Genomic DNA, 17,291 nt, shown 5'->3' on the forward strand with positions numbered 1-17,291 from the left:
TAGGTTTATTCCTAGGTATCTTATGCTTTTGGGTGCAATTGTAAATGGGATTGACTCCTTAATTTCTCTTTCTTCATCTCATTGTTAGTGTATAGAATTGCCACTGATTTCTGGGCATTGATTTTGTATCCTGCCGCGCTACCAAATTACTGTATGAGACGGACAAGTTCCAGGGGAAGTCAAGGGACTTAAAATATACAGAATCAGAAGTTACTCCCCAGTGTTTGTTTGTTTGTTTGTTTTTGCTTTTTGATTTCTGTTTGCTTCCCCCACCCTTTTTTTTCCTTTCTCTTTTTCTTCTCTTTTTTTTCTTCCTTTTTTCTTTTTCTCTTTTCTTTCCTTCTTTCTCTCCTCTCTTTTTCTCCTTTTCCCAATACAACTTGTTTTTGGCCACTCTGAGCTAAGCAAAATGACTAGAAGGAAAACCTCACCTCAAAAGAAAGAATCAGAAACATTCCTCTCTCCCACAGAGTTACAAAATCTGGATTACAATTCAATGTCAGAAAGCCAATTCAGAAGCACTATTATAAAGCTACTGGTGGCTCTAGAAAAAAGCATAAAGGACTCAAGAGACTTCATGATTGCAGAATTTAGATCTAATCAGGAAGAAATTAAAAATCAATTGAATGAGATGCAATCTAAACTACAAGTCCTAACGACGAGGGTTAATGAGGTGGAAGAACGGGTGAGTGACATAGAAGACAAGTTGATGGCAAAGAGGGAAACTGAGGAAAAAAGAGACAAACAATTAAAAGACCATGAAGATAGATTAAGGGAAATAAACGACAGCCCGAGGAAGAAAAACCTACGTTTAACTGGGGTTCCCGAGGGTACCAAAAGAGACAGAGGGCCAGAATATGTATTTGAACAAATCATAGCTGAAAACTTTCCTAATCTGGGAAGGGAAACAGGCATTCAGATCCAGGAAATAGAGAGATTCCCACCTAAAATCAATAAAAACTGTTCAACACCCCGGCATTTAATAGTTAAGCTTGCAAATTCCAAAGATAAAGTTTCTTCACTTCTTTTAAATTTGTATCTGTCCTCTTCTACCTCCATTATTTAATTCCTCTCTTTCAGATCACTTCTCTCTTTCTCATCTGATCTGCTCAGACTGATAGCAGGAAACATGTTCTTTCTGTTGTCATTTCCTTTTTCCTTTTTCTTTCTGTGTCCTTGTCACAGAGGGTCTCTCTCAGAAATGTGGATGTTAATGAAGAGCAGTGAGACCTCCAGCTGCAGCTCACACAGCTGGGCAGACTTTCACTTCCCACTTTTACTTTTACCTGTTGATGCTGCTACCATTGTCTCTGCCCCCACCAGTACCACTACTGCTGCTACTGCCACTGGTACCATGGCCAGTGGTGTGCTCTTTGGCATATTTCAGACATGTGTTTTTTCTCCTCACCCTGTTGGAAGCAGAGTGATATTTTTCAGATATTTGCTATTGGAATATAGGTGAACTCCTAGAGATAAATCTCACAATGTTCTGGTGGCTCTAAGGGTACCCTTACAGTTAACTGAGCTGTCTACACTAAACCTCCAGCAATTAATCAATCTGCAACCATTTTAACCCTTCCTACCCAGCACTGGTTTCCATGCTGGTTTCTGCTTCTGACTCTCTGCTTTGGTAAGTTGTGACTCCACATATTTGCCTGTCTCTCCTGCCTTGGATGGCAATAGTTTGCCCTATGTCCAATTTTTATGGATGCAAGAATCTTGCTGATTTTTTAGTCTTTTCAGCTGTTTACTTCCTCTTAGTAAAGAACATTCAGTACTCATCTCATCACATGCCCTCCTTAATGCCCATCACCCACTTACCCCATCCCCCCGCTCACCTCCCCTCCAGCAACCCTTAGTATGTTTCCCAGAGTTAAGAGTCTCTCATGGTTTGTCTCCCTCTCTGATGACTTCCCATTCCCTTCTTTCCCCTATGATCCTATGCTTTGTTTCTTATTTTAATTAAAAAAAATCAAAGACATCATACAAAGAATCCCTTTTATACTTTGTCTAGTGTCCCCTAATGTTACTTGGAAAAACTACAGTATCACAACCAGAATATTGACATTAATAAAATCCATCAAAGTTTTTCAAATTTCAACAGGGTCTTTTTGATATATTAAATTCTATACAACTTTTCTTGCATTTAATTTTGAATACTCACCACCATAGACAAGAAACAACAGTACCATCAAAACGAAGATGTATTGTGATGTCATTTTTAATGGGATTTTATTTATTCATGAGAGACACAGAGAGAGAGGCAGAGACATAAGCAGAGGGAGAAGCAGGTTCCCTGTAAGAAGCTGGATATGGGACTCAATCTCAGGACCCCGGGATCACCACCTGAGCTAAAGGCAGATGCTCAACCACTGAGCCACCCAGGTGCCCAAGGCCTATTCATCTATTCCTTGGCAAATTTCATGTTGTCTTCATTAATAAAACTTTATAGTAAGTCTTGAATTTGGGTAGTTAGTTGTCCAGCTTAGTTCCTTTGAACATTTTTTAATCACGTGATTTTGCTTTTAAGTTGTTGAGTTGTGTGGTTTTCTTTATATATATTCTAGATATTATCTCCTTATCAAATATATGTTTTTCAAATATTGTCTACCATTTCATAGTTTGACTTTTTACTCTGGCTATTTTCTTAACTGTGAAGAAAAATTCTAGTCTGATGTATTCTCACTTGTCTAAGCTTGTTTTCCTTTTTCTTTCTGATGTCATAGCCAAGAAATTCTTGATAAATCCAAGGTCAGGTTGCTTTTCCCCTGTTTCCTTCTAGTTTTATATTGATACGTCTTAAATTTAGGACGTTAGTCCATTTTGAATTATTTTTTAAAGATTTTATTTATTTATTCATGACAGACACATAGAGAGAGTCAGAGACACAGGCAGAGGGAGAAACAGGCTCCATGCAAGGAGCCCAATGCAGGACTTGATCCTGGGACCCTGGGATCATGCCTTGAGCCAAAGGCAGATGCTCAACCTGCTCAGCCACCCAGGTGTCCTTTGAATTAATTTTTTGTATATCATAATGAAAGTTTCTGATGAATTTCTTTTGCATTTTGCATTCTATCCGGTTTTAACGATGCTATTTATTTATTTCTTATTTTTTTATAAATTTATTTTTATTGATGTTCAATTTGCCAACATACAGAATAACACCCAGTGCTCATCCCGTCAAGTGCCCACCTCAGTGCCTGCCACCCAGTCACCCCCAACCCCCTCCCACCTCCCCTTCCACCACCCCTAGTTCGTTTCCCAGAGTTAGGAGTCTCTCATGTTCTGTCTCCCTCAGAAAGGGAGACAGAACGATGCTATTTATTGAAGAGGCTATCATTTTCTTTTGACAATGTTGAAGATCATATGACTGTATACATGAGGGTTTATTTCTGGGATCTTTTTTTTTTCTATCCCATAGATCTATGTACCTTCTTTTATGCAAATTGCCATACTGTTTTGATTCTTTGCCTTTTTTTTTATAATACAACCATAATGAGACACCACCACACACAAGTTGGAATGGATAAAATTAACAAAACAAACATTCTACTTCTAGTTTGCTGTCAATCTATTTCATGAAAGGTGGAAAATATTATGAAATATCTTTATTCACCTTTGGATATTTCAAGTTTACGTTCCTTGTTCTATTAGTTTTTGAAATTATCTTGAGTCAATCCTAATTTTAAAATATCCAAGGGATTTCTAGTTTCATCAAAAAGGATGAAATCTTACCATTTGCAATGATGTGTATGGAACTGGAGGGTATTATGCTAAGTGATATAAGTCAAACAGAGAAAGACAATTGTCATGTGATTTCACTCATATGTGGAATTTAAGAAACAAAACAAGATCATAGGGGAAGGGAAAAATAAGACAAAATCAAAGAGGGGGATGAATCATAAGAGATTATTAACAATAGTTTCTAATTTGAGAAACTTTTATTTTAATTAAAATTGTCATAAATTATTCTCTGGAGACTATTGTTTCAGTAGAGATCTGCCCCTAGAGAAGCAGCAATAAAGAACTCAGGCCTCCCTCCTGTTTCTAAATTCCAATAATCTGCACATGTGATCATTGGCACTCCATAGTTTTGAATCATTCGCTCCTACACAGAGTCCTTATAAAGTCTCGATAATCATGGTTGTATACTCCCCTGCATTGTTTCTGAAAGTCTCAGAAGAACATAATCCATAGAAATGATTCCAAGCATGGATGGCACCCAAATCATGAAGTTATAAAGGAAGAATGCTCCGAAATCATGCACTTGCACATTCGTAAAAATTCTGAGGTGCACTTCAGCAGATAAGTAGAGAACTTGTAATATTATTCTCTTTCAATTGATGGTCTTTCCTTACTCCTCTCCTCCTCCTCCTCCTCTTTCTCCTTCTTCTTCTTCTCCACCCCCTCCCCCACATCACTGATTTTCTTCTTTCTCCTCCATTTTTCACTTCCTGGCAACTTTGGAAAACTTGGATTTGGCTGAATGGATTGTTACTTTCCCAACTTGAGAATTTAGTTTCATTTTACATTTCAAGGGCCCTCAGGCATCCATTAATTACTCATAGTTATTAATTGTCCGTGGTCAAACCAATCGTTTAGGAGGTCACAGGAAAGACATCTTACTCCACAATTACTTTTATTTTTCTCTCCACCAAATCCATCAATGTTTCCTTTCCTTTCTGTGATTACAGGAAGGTAAATTGAAGCTCTTCATACCATGTCACTGAATTAGGAAATTTAGTTCCAATTAACTAAAATACCGAATTCGTGTTTTTATATTCAGAGTAGTCATTATAAGGAATCACAGTGAAAACTCCCAACTTTGATCCATTTTTCCCTCTTCTATCATAAAACGAATAATATTCATAAGTTAGAAATTTATATGTGTCCTCATTGGCTTGCTCATTGTGAAGTAAATATATAAGAATAAAAATTAGTGAAAGAATAAATATTTGGGGTCCAAAAAATGAGTAAAGACTAAACTAAAAGACACAAGGTGTCATCTTATTTCTAATATTGACCCTTCCATGATAAAAAAATTTTAGCTAACATCTACCACACTCACTCATCACATCTCAAGAAGTAGCAATTGAAAAGCCAACTTAAATTGGCCTTTCCAATACCTATTAATATCAAATTTGTGTTTCTTATAATCTGATATTTCAAATCACTCCCTTTAATTAACAAAACAAAACAAAAACAAACTAACAAAAAACCTTTCCAAGAATGGTCCTGTTTTCTATGTACTTTTTATTTCTTGGTTTGTCGAATGAACTGTACAAAATTAGGCTTTGCTGCTTCTTTAGTCAAATTCAGAAGCTCAATTTTCTATCCTTCTTTCCTAATGTTTGCTGTGTTTGAATCCCAAGATAAATATAATCAACAATAAAAAGTCATATCTTTGATTCTTTGCTTACTCTTAAAAGACCTGCAAACACCTTTTTCACTATAAAATGTGATTCTACATGGAAATTACACAAGGCTGATTTTACTTTCTTTGGTGATCAATTTGGCAGTAACAGAGAACAGAGAACCTGTAACTCAAAAGCCATGAACCTACTACTGATCATGTCTAGATTTTTGTCCTGTTGTTATTATTGCTGTTTTTAATATCTTTCTTCTCAATGATAATAAAATAGCTTTTTTAATTTTTAAAGATTTTATTTATTTATTCATGAGAGACAGAGAGAGAGAGAGAGTCAGAGACACGGGCAGAGGGAGAAGCAGGCTCCATGCAGGGAGCCCAACTGGGACTTGATCCCAGGTCTCTAGGACCATGCCCTGGGCTGAATGAGGTGCTAAATGACTGAGCCACCTGCGCTGCCCATAAAATAGCTTTCAAAAGGTATTTTGTACATACATGTTAATATAGAATTAGACTTGATTGCAACTCTGTCTGCCAGCACTCTGAATGAATGACTCTACATCTGAATACATTAAGGTCACTGTGATGTGTCCCTCCCAAAGGGCACTACTCATCTGTTCATGACTCATGAATAGCTAACTTCAGTCTTGGGAGCCCTACACAGAGGGGGAGCCTCACTGGTCTTTCTAAAGAAGAGTTGTCACAATCTTACAGTAGAACTGTCCTCCACAGTTCATCTCAGGACTTGTTTATACACTGGAAAAAAAAAACATAATTAGTTCAATTTGTTTTCATTATCATCCTTCCACAAAGAGAGAGATAATTAATTGCTAAAGATAGTGTACTTCCACACTATCTTTAAGGTGCAAAGACCAACCATGAACTTATGGTTTTTATTATGTCAGGTGGAATTGGCAACATTATGGATTGCAGAAACAAGACCAGAGTCACTGAATTCATTCTTCTGGGATTTCAGAATGAGAAAGAAATAGAAATTCCTCTTTTTTTCTGCATTCCTGCTCATGTACATGACATTTCTGATTGGCAACACCATGATCATCCTTTTGGTGTGTGGTGACTACCATCTGCATTCACTCATGTATTTCTTTGTGGCCAATCTTTCTTTCCTTGAAGTTGCCATCACCTCCACAGTGGTACCTAAGATGCTAGCTAACACATTTCCCCTCACCAAGGCAATATCCTTTATGGGGTATCTCACACAATCTTTTTTCTATTTCCTTCTGGAATCCACAGAGTTCTTCATCCTGGCTGTCATGTCATTTGATTGATCTATTGCCATCTACAACCCACTGAGGTATGCCGTAATCATGAACAAACAGACATGCATAATGTTACTTCTGGGATCCTATGTAGGTGCATTTTTGTCAATTTTAGCATCATCCATCTTAACTGCTCCTCTGCTCTTTTGTGGGCCAAATATAATCAATCACTTTTTTTGTGACAGTGGCCCTGTGCTAAAGCTGGTCTGTGCAGATATCTCTCTGGCTGAATTGGCTGATTTTATATCCTCTGCTGTGTTGCTCTTGGGCTCCCTGCTCCTGACAGGAGTGTCTTACATGTACATTATCATTACAATCCTTAGAATTCCCTCTGTCCAGGGACGACTGAAGGCTTTCTCCACCTGTGTTTCACACATCACTGTAGTGACACTGTATTCTGGAAGTTCCATCTTATGTCTGCCCAAAAAAAGGACAATGTGATGGATGTTAACAAATTTGCCACAGTGCTGAACACCATTGTAACGCCAATGCTGAACCCTTTTATCTATAGTCCTCGAAATGAGAAAGTCAAGGAATCCCTGAGACATGTCTTCAGTAAATGTGTAGGCATAGTAACAAACTCAAGATCTTTAAAATCTGAAAGATAATATCTTTACAACAAATATATCTTCAAGTCTGGTGATAAAATGATTTTGTCATGTCACTAAATGGTAATGTTCTTGAATAAGGAAGAAATTTAGAATATATGTAACTTCCTAATCCTTATCCGGGTTTACTTAAAAGTAATGCATATACATGTAAAAATATGTAAAAATATGCACATTCACTCATAATACATACTCACACTGATCAGGTAGACAGATATAGATGTGTAAGTAATTATTATTGTTTCCATTTTTTTTCTGTGCCTCCAGTGTTTTAAAAATCAAATTCTTGTACCATCTAGTGATTTGAGTTCAGAGGCCAGTATTTCTGTTTTAGATATGTTCTTAGCTTTATTGCATAATTTTCTCCATTTTTTAATATTAATTTACATTTTGCATTTGGTGCATAAGGATTATTTTTAGTATAAAATAATATTAAACACAATCTGACTTCCACTTTGAAATACTGGGTATAAATTATCTCCCCTTTTTTTTAAGATTTTATTTATTTATTCATGAGAGACAGAGAGAGAGAGAGGCAGAGACATAAGCAGAGGGAGAAGCAGGCTCTATGCAGGGAGCTTGATGAGGGACTGGATCCCGGGTCTCCAGGATCACACCCTGGGCTGCAGGTGGCGCTAAACCGCTGCGCCACCAAGGCTGCCCAATTATCCCTTTTTTAATTTAAATTTTGATTTTACTTATAGACAGATATACCCATGGCTCCATGTCTGTTACAATCCTTAGCAGTCATACTCCCACTTCTTTTATTTTTTTAATAGTAAATTTATTTTTTATTGGTGTTCAATTTACCAACATACAGAATAACCCCCAGTGCTCATCCTGTCACGTGCCCCCCTCAGTGCCCATCACCCATTCACCCCCACTACCCCTGCCCTCCTCCCCTTCCACCACCCCTAGTTCATTTCCCAGAGTTAAGAATCTTTATGTTCTGTCTCCCTTTCTGATATTTCCCACACATTTCTTCTCCCTTCCCTTATATTCCCTTTCACTATTAGTTATATTCCCCAAATGAATGAGAACATATATTTTCTCCCATTCTGTAGGTTGTCTTTTAGTTTTGTTGACTGTATCCTTTGCTGTGCAAGAGCTTCTTATCTTGATGAAGTCCCAATAGTTCATTTTTGCTTTTGTTTCTTTTTCCTTCGTGGGTGTATCTTGCAAAAAGTTACTGTGGCTGAGTTCAAAAAGGATGTTGGAAAAATATTCCATGCTCATGGATTGGCAGAATTAATATTGTGAAAATGTCAATGTTACCCAGGGCAATTTACACGTTTAATGCAATCCCTATCAAAATACCATGGACTTTCTTCAGAGAGGTAGAACAAATTATTTTAAGATTTGTGGAATCAGAAAAGACCCTGAATATCCAGGGGAATTTTAAAAAAGAAAACCATATCTGGGGGCATCACAATGCCAGATTTCAGGTTGTACTACAAAGCTGTGGTCATCAAGACAGTGTGGTACTGGCACAAAAACAGACACATAGATCAATGGAACAGAATAGAGAACCCAGAAGTGGACCCTCAACTTTATGGTCAACTAATATTCGATAAAGGAGGAAAGACTATCCATTGGAAGAAAGACAGTCTCTTCAATAAATGGTGCTGGGAAAATTGGACATCCACATGCAGAAGAATGAAACTAGACCACTCTCTTGCACCATCCACAAAGATAAACTCAAAATGGATGAAAGATCTAAATGTGAGACAAGATTCCATCCAAATCCTAGAGGAGAACACAGGCATGCTCCCACTTCTATGCCATGGATTATGAGGGTGTATCAGAACTTACAAGCATTGTGCAGATAACTAAGAAGTAAGTAATAGAAGTATATCATAGAGGCCTACTTACAATATATATATTATATATATTTTTCAGAATAGTAGGCAATTTCTTCAACTACTGAATGTTGAACACATTTTTTTTTATAATAAGAGGGTTTTTTAAGCCAATACTAATAATGACCTTGGAATTTCGACATAGATTGAAGTACTTTTTCTACTATTTGAAAAAAATAGTCAAAATATCTTAATTAGACTCAAGTGAGGTAATCACTCCAAAGTAAGTACCTAGACTAACATAAACTATGATCCATCATTGTTACTATGAATTATGTATTTCACAGAAACTGAGCTCCTTTATAAGGAACAAGTAATTTCAAAAATATTCTGTGCCATAAAAAGATTTTGTAATATACAAACCATAAAGATATTCTTCTCACATACAATAGTATTTCCTGACCATTAAATACTCTGTGAATGTTCCAAGCATGGATTTAGCCAGTGCTCAAAACAACCAGATATAAAAAGCTAGTTTGATTCATCAGCTTCCTTCCAGTCTGTGTTTTCTGATTCCTTTAAAATTTAGACCCTCTTAGGGGGGAAAATGTGACTGTTCTAGAAAAATAATAATTGTGCTCATCTATTTATTCTGTTAGAACCTCCTCATGTCTAACAAGGCTTCTGGGGCATGCCTTGAACCCATTCAATGGGTACCTGTGCTGTTTATTCATTTGTGTTCCACTTCTGGTTAAATAAGTTTCAATTAAGTATTAAGTTAGTTACAACTGAAAATCTATACTTTTAAAATCTGTCATATTTATTTGAATCTGTAAATACCTTTTCTAATTATATACATTAAATACCTTTTCTAATTATATACATTTGCATCACTTATGGTTGTTTGTTGATCTAACTAACACGTGTTAGATCAACAAATGTTCAGAAATGAATGGAAAGTCTACACATTCAATGTATATGATTCTATTTCCCCCAGTCTACTAAAACATGCCAATGTAAAATCATATAACTGCTTCAAGTATTAAGAAGAGTTCAGCCATTTGTCAATAGGATAACATTTTTATGACTATAAGAGATTAGAAATATTTTATTCAAATGATGAATGTAAAGATGATGAAGCAAAGGAAGTTATGTGAGATATGAAGTGTCACAAAAGCAGTAAAAGCAAGAGTTTAATGGAATTCAGATTTTTAGTCCTTGTTTCATTTAATATGTATTTCTAGCTCTGCTATATGCAAACATACCCCATAGACACCAATGGAAAACAGTAAAGAAGGCAATCTAGGTAAATGTTCAAATGGCAAAGAGGATAGTGATGAATAAGCAAATAATAATAATAGAATTTCATAAGTGATATTTTGTGTTTTGTTTTTTGACCAATATAACCACCACATTTTCTCTGCATGTATATTCATTTAAACATTTTCTATGAATATTTACACATATATTTTAATACACATAAGGATTCATACCTGCTGCTTTTATTAATAGTAAAATATACATAAAACTCTTTTTGAGTGCACAATTCAGTGGCATTAAGTACATTTACACTGCTGTGCAACTATGACCACTGTCTATCTTCAGAGCTTATGCATCATCTCAAGCTGAAACTTTATACTCACTAAAATAATAACTCAAAACTTACTGAGTTTTTGAGTCCCTAGCTTGAGCTTGCTAATGGCATGGGCTCACTAAACTTTTGAATATTAAAAACCATTGCTGACATAACTCAAATGCTAGAGAAATATTATTAGCCTACTTAATTCCACCTGCCTCCTGTACCAATCATAACAGTGAAACTATTAGTATCTTTTACACTTCAGAATGTCACTGGTTGCCACTACCCTACCATCTTACAGGAATAGGATCTCGTTTTAGACCTGGCTGGTGAGTAATTGAATTTCAAAATGCTATTTTGAGTATATAATTACCAATAACCCTTTTTGGAAAGGTGAGCTTAATCCGAGAGAGGACTCAGAGCCACTAGAAAGCATGCATTCCATGGTTATCCCATCCATGAGGCAAGGTAGTTAACACATCAACACCTGTTAGTCATTGATGAAAAGCTAGATACAGAATATTTTAGGTCTTTAAATAACCTCTAACCTTCTACACAACTGGTTCAAGAGTCCAATAAGCACTCAGGCATGACATACAAACGTGAGTGAAAGTGAGTTTGTATACACTGAGTGCTAAGAACTAGAGGATATAATTGGCTCTTCAGTGGTGTCTGCTATTTCATAGAACTATGATTTAGTTTACATATTAAAACACCCACCTGTTTTTCATTTATACTCCTTCAATCATCCAAAGAAATAGTAACTATCATTTAGATCTAATTCCTCAGAGAGTGGGAAAAGGCAGAATGCTTCATTTCATCAAGTTAGGTTAATACACCTTTATTTATTATTTTTTTAATAATAAATTTATTTTTATTGGTGTTCAATTTACCAACATACAGAATAACACCCAGTGCTCATCCCTTCAAGTGCGCCCCTCAGTGCCCATCACCCAGTCACCCCCACCACCCACACACCTCCCCTTCCACCACCCCTAGTTCGTTTCCCAGAGTTAGGAGTCTTCCATGTTCTGTCTCCCTTTCTGATATTTCCCACACATTTCTTCTCCCTTCCTTTCTATTCCCTTTCTTTATTATTTATATTCCCCAAATGAATGAAACCATATAATGTTTGTCTTTCTCCTACTGACTTATTTCACTCAGCATAATACCCTCCAGTTCCATCCACGTCAAAGCAAATGGTGGGTATTTGACATTTCTAATGGCTTAGTAATATTCCATTGTATACATAAACCACATCTTCTTTATCCATTCATCTTTCGATGGACACCGAGGCTCCTTCCACAGTTTGGCTATTGTGGACATTGCTGCTAGAAACATCGGGGTGCAGGTGTCCCAGCATTTCATTGCATCTGAATCATTGGGGTAAATCCCCAACAGTGCAATTGCTGGGTTGTAGGGCAGATCGGTTTTTAACTATATTCAAAACCAAATAAGGATAGTTCAATATTACAGAATTGCACTCATCAACATGGAGGCAAATGTTATAGGGGAATTCAGAAAATTAAAAATTGAATCATGTAAAAAGACCATCAATGGCTACATAGAATAAATGTAATCTGGCTAAATGTTTAAGTAATACAGTAATGTAATTCATTACTTTAACATGAAAGGGGAAAATAAAACCATCATCTCAAAAGAAGAAAAATCAGTCAATATATTTCAATCACGCTTTACTACAAAATTTCTTTAAATTAATAAAAAAGGACATTTACTAGTCTGTTACATTCAATAATTAAATGAGGAACACAAATATAAATCCACTATTTCCATCATATCTCATTTTCTGACTGGGTCCAGATGGCTTGCCTGGGTTGCCTAGGGCAATGATAGAAATACAAAAGCACTCAAAATCACAGGCACAAGTGCTTTTTAACACTGATTGCATCATGTCACTGATTTCCAATTGGCCAAGTAAGCCAACTTGGCTTCCCTTCCCAGGGAAGGAAGTTCCACCCTACCAATTGACAAAGGCTGCCATTAGAATACATGAAAAAAGGTAAGAGGAGGGGCACCTGGTGGCTCATTCTGTTAAGAATCTGCCTTCTGCTCTGGTCATGATCTCACAGAGTCCTGTGATCCAGCTCTGTATCAGGCTCCTTGCTCAGCAGAGTTGACCTCTCCCTTTCTATCTGCCTCTCCCCTGGCTCATGCCCAAGCTTGCTTGCTCTCTCTCTCTCTCTCTCATAAAGAAATAAAATCTTAAAAAAAAATGGTAAGATGAATGTTAATGTAATCTACCCCTGGTAGGTAAATCAGTATTAATCCCTTCTGAATTGAAAGGAATCAACTTCCTGAGCATAGGGAAGATAACAAAAAAAGTGATTACTGTGACAGAATAATCGCAGGGAGACATAAAATAGATAGCAATCAAAATTGCCTGTTGCAAAGGACACCGGCAGCCTGAAAATAAAAGCTTGGAGAACCATTTCCCATTCAAATGGTCCTCAAAAGAAAGCAGGGGTAGCCATCCTTATATCAGACAAACTAAAATTTGCCCCAAAGACTATAGTGAGAGATGAAGAGGGACACTACATCATATTTAAGGATCTATCCAACAAGAGGACTTAACAATCCTCAATATATATGCCCCAAATGTGGGAGCTGCCAAATACATCAATCAATTAATAACCAAAGTTAAGACATACTTAGATAATAATACACTTATACTTGATGACTTCAATATAGAGCTTTCTACACTCGATAGGTCTTATAAGCACAACATCTCCAAAGAAACAAGAGCTTTAAATGATACACTGGACCAGATGGATTTCACGAATATCTACAGAACTTTACATCCAAACTCAACTGGATACACATTCTTCTCAAGTGCACATGGAACTTTCTCCAGAATAGACCACATACTGAGTCACAAATTAGGTCTGAAGTGATACCAAAAGATTGGGATCATCCCCTGCATATTCTCAGACCATAATGCATTGAAATTAGAACTAAATCACAACAAGAAGTTTGGAAGGACCTCAAACACGTGGAGGTTAAGGACCATCCTGCTAAAAGATAAAAGGGTCAACCAGGAAATTAAGGAAGATTTAAAAAGATTCATGGAAACTAATGAGAATGAAGATACAACCATTCAAAATCTTTGGGATGCAGCAAAAGCAGTCCTAAGGGGGAAATACATCGCAATACAAGCATCCATTCAAAAACTGGAAAGAACTCAAGTACAAAAGCTAACCTTACACCTAAAGGACCTACAGAAAAAACAGCAAATAGATCCTACATCCACCAGAAGAAGAGAGTTAATAAAGATTCGAGCGGAACTCAATGAAATCGAGACCAGAAGAACTGTGGAACAGATCAACAAAACCAGGAGTTGGTTCTTTGAAAGAATTAATAAGATAGATAAACCATTAGCCAGCCTTATTAAAAAGAAGAGAGAGAAGACTCAAATTAATAAAATCATGAATGAGAAAGGAGAGATCACTACCAACACCAAGGAAATACAAACGGTTTTAAAAACATATTATGAACAGCTATACGCCAATAAATTAGGCAATCTAGAAGAAATGGACGCATGTCTGGAAAGCCACAAACTACAAAAACCGGAACAGGAAGAAATAGAAAACCTGAACAGGCCAATAACCAGGGAGGAAATTGAAGCAGTCATCAAAAACCTCCCAAGATATAAAAGTCCAGGGCCAGATGGCTTCCCAGGGGAATTCTATCAAACGTTTAAAGAAGAGACCATAACTATACTTCTAAAGCTGTTTGGAAAAATAGAAAGTGATGGAGTCCTTCCAAATTCGTTCTATGAAGCCAGCATCACCTTAATTCCAAAACCAGACAAAGACCCCACCAAAAAGGAGAATTATAGACCAAGATCCCTGATGAATATGGATGCAAAAATTCTCAACAAGATCCTAGCCAATAGGATACAACAGGACATTAAGAAAATTATTCACCATGACCAAGTAAGATTTATTCATGGGACACAAGGCTGGTTCAACACTCATAAAACAATCAATGTGATTCATCATATCAGCAAGAGAAAAACCAAAAACCATATGATCCTCTCATTAGATGCAGAGAAAGCATTTGACAAAATACAGCATCCATTCCTGATCAGAGTGTAGGGATAGAGGGAACATTCCTCAACATCTTAAAAGCCATCTACGAAAAGGCCACCGCAAATATCATTCTCAATGGGGAAGCACTGGGAGCCTTTCCCTTAAGATCAGGAACAAGACAGGGATGTCCACTCTCACCACTGCTATTCAACATACTACTGGAAGTCCTACCCTCAGCAATCAGACAACAAAAAGACATTAAAGGCATTCAAATTGGTAAAGAAGAAGTCAAACTCTCCCTCTTCGCCGATGACATGATACTCTACATAGAAAACCCAAAAGCCTCCACCCCAAGATTGCTAGAACTCATACAGCAATTTGGCAGTGTGGCAGGATACACAATCAATTCCCAGAAGTCAGTGGCATTTCTAGACACTAACAAGAAGACTGAAGAAAGAGAAATTAAGGAGTCAATCCCATTTACAATTGCACCCAAAAGCATAAGATACCTAGGAATAAACCTAACCAAAGAGGTAAAGGATCTATACCCTCAAAACTATAGAACCCTTCTGAAAGAAATTGAGGGAGACACAAAGAGATGGAAAAATATTCCATGCTCATGGGTTGGAAGAATTAATATTGTGAAAATGTCAATGTTACCCAGGGCAATTTACACGTTTAATGCAATCCCTATCAAAATACCATGGACTTTCTTCAGAGAGTTAGAACAAATTATTTTAAGGTTTGTGTGGAATCAGAAAAGACCCCGAATAGCCAGGGGAATTTTTAAAAATAAAAGCAGAACTGGGGGCATCACAATGCCAGATTTTAGGTTGTACTACAAAGCTGTGGTCATCAAGACTGTGTTACTGGCACAAGAAACAGACACATAGATCAATGGAACAGAATGGAGAATCCAGAAGTGTCCTCAACTTTGTGGTCAATTACTACTCAACAAAGCAGGAAGGACTATCCACTGGAAAAAAGACAGTCTCTTCAAGAAATGGTGCTGGGAAAATTGGACATCCACATGCAGAAGAATGAAACTAGACCACTCTCTTGCACCATACACAAAGATAAACTCAAAATGGATGAAAGATCTAAATGTGAGACAAGATTCCATCAAAATTCTAGAGGAGAACACAGGCAACACCCTTTTTGAACTCGGCCACAGTAACTTCTTGCAAGATACATCCAGAAAAGCAAAAGAAACAAAAGCAAAAGTGAACTATTGGGACTTCATCAAGATAAGAAGCTTTTGCACAGCAAAGGATACAGTCAACAAAACTAAAAGACAACCTACAGAATGGGAGAAGTTATTTGCAAATGACATATCAGATAAAGGGCTGGTTTCCAGATCTATAAAGAACCTAGAGAATATTTCCTTATTCAAATGTAAATACTATACAGAATCAAATCACATATTCTTTGATTTCAGAAAATAAAACCATATTTATTATGTGTAAATAAAAGATATACATGTCAGTGTCAAAGATAACATTTAGCAGTGTGACAGAGTAGCATCCAAATCCATAGTCATCAATCACTAAAAGGCATAAAATCTCTTTGAAGAAAAATAAAATTATACCTGTATAAGTTTTTGGAAATAGCAGTATAATTTCAAAGCATGGATTTTTAGTGGATATAGGTTAATGTGTTAAATTTTATTAAATCAATAATCTCACTCAGTGAAAAAAAATATTTAGTTAATATTTCAATAAGATATTACTATTGGAACATATTATAATCCATGGCTGATCAGAAACAAATCCAAAACCGTTGTGTTATGGGATTTTCAATTACTGAATTTGCTGCAATATTCTCACATAGTCAAGCAGAAGTTGGCAATTATGCTACTGCAGCTTTATGTTCCTTGAATCATTGATGTGGCATTGCTCTTTAATGAGGTAAAATTATTTTCTCAGTTATGTCATAGCTTTCTGCATCATTATTCGGCTTGATTTTTTTTTTACCATGAAGGTAGGTAGAGGGAGGCACAATAATTATTTATATGAAAGAAAAATTGTGTAGGCTGAGGGTATGACATACTCTTGATGTTCCATGAATACTCCTACTGAAGCTGTGATTTTAAATCCATATATACACATTACTTAAAAAAATTATCCTAAAACTGCAATATCTGGAACAAAATATATGAAAAATAACTGTCTTGATAGGTAGAGTAGAATCACATACAATAAAAAGAGAAAGATAAAGGTAGGTTGTTCACATTTGGAGCTAATTAATTCACTTATTAAGAGTGCTGTATTTATTTTTAAAAAATGTCATATTCCTTCATGAGACACAAAATCTAGTTCTTTGAATCAATCATTTAATCTTATATGTAGTATGTAGTACATAGTGTGTATGTGTGTGTATATATAGTTACTTGGAATAGGGCAAAGAGAATGATGACAAAAAAAATCCATCAGGTACAAATTTGGCATAGCTGCTGGCATATCTAAATGCAGTATTTATGACACAGAAGTATCAGGGCATTTTTTTCACACTTTACAATAAAGTTTGGCAAACTATGAAAAGAAAAGAAAAAGAACTTATTCAACTCAACAGCAAAGAAACAAACAATCCAATCATGAAATGAGCAAAA

Source organism: Canis lupus, chromosome 18 (assembly GCF_048164855.1).
Source record: "Canis lupus baileyi chromosome 18, mCanLup2.hap1, whole genome shotgun sequence".
Classification (NCBI taxonomy): domain Eukaryota; kingdom Metazoa; phylum Chordata; class Mammalia; order Carnivora; family Canidae; genus Canis; species Canis lupus.